The sequence below is a fragment of the Siphateles boraxobius genome, unplaced genomic scaffold (genome assembly GCF_051911475.1).
Source record: "Siphateles boraxobius isolate OS27281-9 unplaced genomic scaffold, OSU_SipBor_1 183, whole genome shotgun sequence".
Lineage (NCBI taxonomy): Eukaryota > Metazoa > Chordata > Actinopteri > Cypriniformes > Leuciscidae > Siphateles > Siphateles boraxobius.
The window spans coordinates 678,873-684,693 of record NW_027508792.1 but is presented as its reverse complement, the minus strand read 5'-3'; the positions used below and the strand labels follow the sequence as shown (position 1 = coordinate 684,693).

The 5,821-nt window shown below is 37.1% G+C and overlaps 2 long non-coding RNA genes across 2 annotated transcripts; both read left to right on the top strand.

Moving 5' to 3' along the window:
- Positions 1-374: 374 nt before the first annotated feature.
- Positions 375-1,466, top strand: LOC143741259 (uncharacterized). The gene is made up of 4 exons (XR_013204983.1): positions 375-659; positions 743-845; positions 976-1,169; positions 1,287-1,466. It is a non-coding gene; the product is annotated as an uncharacterized LOC143741259 (long non-coding RNA).
- Positions 1,467-2,612: 1,146 nt separating this feature from the next.
- Positions 2,613-4,233, top strand: LOC143741258 (uncharacterized). Its single transcript, XR_013204982.1, has 3 exons — positions 2,613-2,806; positions 3,111-3,270; positions 3,739-4,233. It is a non-coding gene; the product is annotated as an uncharacterized LOC143741258 (long non-coding RNA).
- Positions 4,234-5,821: the final 1,588 nt, after the last annotated feature.

Here is a 5,821-nt window from a genome sequence, read left to right as displayed (position 1 = left end):
ACCTCTCACCTAGCCTGAACTACATTGAGCTGAATGGAAATGTTATAAAGTATGTGAGGTTACCATATCAAGGACAATTTGTTGCAGTGCCTTTACTGCACATGGAGTAATGGTGTAACTGAGATTTACCAGCCCGATCTCATGAAAGTGCTTATCTATAGCCAGAATTGTATTCATCATGCAATTTATATGCAGAAATTAGTTTTTACATGCATATCCTATGCAGTTTTCGCATGCATGATACACACGTTGTGGCGTGTAATATGCACATAACCCACACCAGTAATCTTATCCAAGAGGTTTACAATTTGTATCATATGCACGTAAAAACAAATTTCTGCGTATAAATTGCACAATAAATACAATTCGTGCTATAGATGCGCACTTTCATGAGATCGTGTTAGAATAACACAGCACTGCAGCATAAAGATCATTTGTTTCATTTATTTATTTAATTCATTATTAAAGTTTAGACATGTACAAAGTGGTGGAGTTCATAAAAACGAAAGAAGTGGAGCTGGTACCGAGTGTGTGGGTACAGAATGGAGTTTGCTTCTGGCCACATCTTAAGGGAATCTCCCTACACTCCGCAATAAAGCAGCAGGTGACGCCAAGTCAAGACTGGGTGTCCTGGGAGATTAGAGAGCTGTTCACTACTGGTATGTTGGATATCTCTAATTCATGTATTCTTAGGAATGATTATAGTGATTTAAGATTTAATTTATCTTTTCTATTTAAACAGATAACTATGAGGAAGGAAGGAGGAAGGTTTGAGAGGCTGAAGTTCAATCTGACCTTCAGTCAGAAGCAGAGGAGCCAGGCCGAAAAAAAGCAAGGCGTAAAATGTAGGTGTAATATTTTTTGTAATATTTGTTTTCTGTTGTCTCATAATAAAGTGTTTTTCACATTATATGATTTTCTCAGTACACTAAAGTGACACAAATTACTTTATTTAAAAATATATATATTTTAAAGGCCAAGCACTCGACTTTTGAGCTCTTTTGAGATGGACTCTGAAGAAGATGAATTACAGCAGGGTAGCACAGGCCTTCCTACTGCTCCACCAGTCCACCAGTTTGTCCGACCCACACAAACAAAAAGTATATCCTTTACGGATATGCTGACCAGTCACCATGCCATCTAGCCAACTGATGATTTCACATGTGAACGTGAGTATATACAGCACATGGTTCTATAGGAAATTATGGGTATATGTCAGACATATACTTTTTTTTTTTTATTAAAAAAATCTATTTGCATCTTTTTTTTATTAAAAACCTCTCCAGCTCCACAAGAGCCTACACGATCCTGGTTCCCAGAAACACCTCTCTGTGGAAACAGAGCACAGAAGTCAACTGAACTAATTACCAGTAAGTTTGTGTAGGCCAAAATTATGTCATACAAATTAATAAACGGTTTCCATTTAGCCCTTGCATTATTTTCCTTAAGGTCCAAAGAGCCCAATACAGCCTCCAGAAGGATGCCAAAGGAGTCCTCAGACTCCTACACCTGAAGTTATTGTCTGTAACTATGTTTTCTTTCATCAGCAGAATGTACTTAAGCATAAAAAAGGCAACTTCAGTATTAAAAGAAACATAACACAGAATTTAGTAAGACATAAACATGGTTTCTGGAATGTAACATTTATTGTACACTGATGAGCCAGAACATTATGAGCAGTCACAGGTGAAGTGAATATCGTTGATCATCTTCTAACAGGGCCATATATTTAGCTCTGGGTAGATTATATTGTAAGAAAACCTTAGTTCTTGTAGTCAAAATGTTAGATGCAGGAGAAATGGGAAGAAATAAAGTTCTGAGCGACTGGGAGTCATTTGTCATAGCACAGTGCATCGTACTCTTCTGCGTATGGGGCTGCATAACACAGACCAGTCAGAGTGCCTATGATGACCCCTGCCCTCTCCACCAACATTGGGCCTGTGAGCATCAGACCTTGGACCTTGGAGCAAGAGTTCAAGGTGTTGCTTTGGCCTCCAAATTCCCCAGATCTCAATCCAAATGAGCGTCTGTGGGATGTGTTGGACAAACAAGTTTAATCCACGGCAGCTCCACCTCACAATCTACAGGACTTGAAGGATGCTAACGCTTTCTTCGTAGAGTCCATGCCTCAGCGAAGATCCAAAAGCATATTAGGCAGATCGTCATAATGTTTTGGTTAATCTGTGTACATTATATTCATAATATATTATGAGATAGCAGGAACCTTTTACAAGCAAAATTATTTAAATTATCAGAATACAAAGTTCACACGTTTTAAAATTTAAAAACTTTATATACTAATTCTGTAAAAAAAAAATATATATATATATATTTAAGTGTAATAAACAGATTATTGTGCCAATACTAGTAAAATCTATACATTGTGCAAAAAAGTTATTAGTATTTCCTATGACACGGCCCAGAAAGACACTACAACAGTTTGCACATTGAATTAATTCCAGATCAGTTTATTTATTTTTGGTATTTTGGTTTCATAATAAACTTTATGCATAATCTCATTCACAGGGCTACAGGTTCACCCCATGATGTAGTCCTTTAAATTTTGTTTTTACCATTGTTCATGTTATATTTTTTAATCATTTCTGTTCTAGCACTAATCCGTGAGATGCTGACGAAACAAGAGATGATTCTTGACCAGCAACAGTCGATTCTGCGGATTCTTAATGCAAAACAACTCCAGGACACTAATTCTAAAATTGAAGATGGACTTTTGCCAGTAAAAGACTTCGAGAGCCTCAAGAGACTGGAGCAGAAATTGCTGTCACCTGATTTCAAAGAAAACCTGGTGAGTTAAGAAGTTTACTCACCAAAAAGGGAATAACTGTGTGAATAAAAAAAACAGTTGTCTTGTGAAAAATACAAAATTAGACTGTGTGTACATTTTCCAATGTGTACTTGCTGCAATAAGTACATTTGTTGGAAATTATGTCCACATATTCGAATTATGTCATCTTTTACTTGCCCTCATGTCACTAAATTTATGGGATGATAAATGATAACAGTATTTTAAATTTGGAACTCTTGTTATCAGTGTTAACAGTTCATATGTCACTTGAAGATAATTGATAAGAAGCATGTGTTTCCCTTAGATTAATAACCTAGGGCTGGTTGGAGGGTTCGACGTAAAGGACACTGTGTGGCGAATAATGCGGCGAACAATTTCCAATGAGTTAGCCAAAATCATAAACTGGAAAGGGGTAAATGGTAAAATATCCCTTGCGGCCCTGCATCTAAAGGATGTTGTTATTGGTAAGGACATCATACATTTACAAATGTCAGAAAATGTCTTAAAGGTGCAGTATGTAAATTGTAGAGGCAAAGATAAATATCAGAAAGCCTTAACTGGTTTCACTGTTTCCATCAAATTATTTTAAGCCTTAATTTTAACAGTGCTAACATAATGTTTGGTTACAGTAGGTTGTTGTTGTTATTGTTGTTGACAAGCCAATATCAAGAATATTTGCAATGTAAAACACATTTTCCTCAACTGGAACTTCTCTTAACTTGTTCAGTGGTGTGATGTCTAGACGTTAGAATTAAAAATGTTTTAGCCTGGTTTCATTCATCAAAACATGAATATATTTTCATGACTGTTGCCCTTTCAGTGTGAAGACAGCACAACAGTGTGAAGAGTAAACAAAAAAAAAAGAGAATAATTGGTCCTAGCAACTGTAAAAAACTGTAATGCTTAACAATATTTATTCCTTTATTTCAAAGCTGTAGTTCGGAAAAAAACCCTCACAGCCAGTGCTGCTGAAATGGAGGTCGAGGGGACCATGAAAAGGTGGCTCCAGCTGGCAGCAGATAGAGATGGTGGACGAAAGAGAAGGCTTCTGCAAAAAGAAGTTGTTCACAGAGAGTGTGTGTGAGTGAATGTGTGTGTGTGTGTGTGTGTGTGTGCGTATGTGACTGTGAGAATTATTTGTGTGTGTGCATGTGACTAAGAATTATTTGTGTGTGTGTGTGTGTGTGTGTGTGTGTGTGTGCATGTGACTGTGTGAATTATTTGTGTGTGTGTGTGTGTGTGTGTGTGTGTGTGTGTGTGTGTGTGTGTGTGTGTGCATGTGACTGTGTGAATTATTTGTGTGTGTGTGTGTGTGTGTGTGTGTGTGTGTGTGTGTGTGTGTGTGTGTGTGTGTGTGTGTGTATGTGACTGTGAATTATTTGTGTGTGTGTGTGTGTGTGCATGTGACTGTGGATTATTTGTGTGTGTGTGTGCGCTTCCTATATAAATATATTTTTATTATTATTTGTATTATTGTTTAAAATGGGTTGTTAATATTATTGTTTAAAATTAGTTTATTTTTTCTTCCTATTTTTTTCTATACATATATTTTATATATATATTTTACATATATTTTTATTATTTTCTATTGTTATTATTATTTGTATTGTTATTGTTTAAAATGGGTTGTTAATATTATTGTTTAAAATGAGTTGCTAATGTTATTGTTTAAAATGCGTCGTTAATGTTAATTTGAAAGTTTATTTGATCATTGTTAATACATGTTCATGTTATATTGTATTTGTTATTTTTTGAATAAAAGTCCTTAATCTTTTTTAAATGTTTGAATTTGTGTTTTCCTGCTAAAATGTATTGCATGTCCTAGTTTCTGGACCACATCTGGCCCGGGGACCAAGCCGAGTCTCAGCCAGATCTGTCTTACAGTGTCTGGGCCAGAACTGGGCCACATAAAACAATACAAGTCACTTTACAGAGTCTGGGCCAGTACTGGGCCACATAAACAAAACAAATCATTTTACAGGATGTGGGCCTCATCTGGGCCGGAGGAACTGTTTTTGTGTCCATTTTCCATGTGTGGACCAGTTTTGGGCCGGGGACCAAGCCAGAACTGGGCCAGAATTGAAGCAAGGATGTGGCCCTGTGGTGGGCCAGACAAATTTTGCTATCTGGGATCATTTCTCTTTCCGGTACAGACAGCATAGCCTCTATGGCAGATCCAGAAAGATCCAAACAACAATCATCAGTGTCAACTGGAGATTAACCAGTTATAAAACCCAAAAGACTTTGTACTTCGGATTTAAGGTGGAAAGAGAAAGAAACCGTCTCATGCGAACACAAGGATACACATCGGTGGGGCTTTTGAAAGGTGCGTCAACTCCCGAAGGGGTTCGAAACGGAAGAAGAGAGAGCTTTTTCTGCTGAACAAGACATTTCAATAGTTCAATCGTGTAACAGTACGTTTTCTTAATTCACACAGTTATGGAGTTTCCTTTGTCGTGCCTTTCTCGTTTAGCTATTATGGAGAATATGAATTCTGAACTACACAGGTAACTTAATCATAAAACACATTAAATAACGTTAGTCACGCAATGCTGATGTTGTTAACATGAACAATTTGAGAACAAAGTAGGCTATGATTTGCACGGTTGCTGTAAATCGCGCTGATTAAATCTAACGATCGCTTGTCATGTCTAATGCTTTCCCCCCCCTTAGTTGATCAGAACAAAAATGGATGTTACTTACTTGTTCAGAAGACATTTTCCGGTGAAAATTCTTATGTTGGTCAAACTTTCAAAAAGTGAATCTGTGATTCTGTATGACAGTATCCACACAGCGCGGTGATTGACAGCAGCACTCGCCTCAAAACACTGTGTTCATCCGCGCTGTTTCATGCCGATTTACAACCCACGTAAAGATGATAATTCCGCGAATCACTGCAGTTACAGATTTCGAACAGAGATGGCGACAAAAAGGGAAAAAGCTACGGACTGCAGCTTTAAAGATATTCAATTTAATTATAGATATCTCAGTCTGCTTTTTGACTAGGAGGATCTT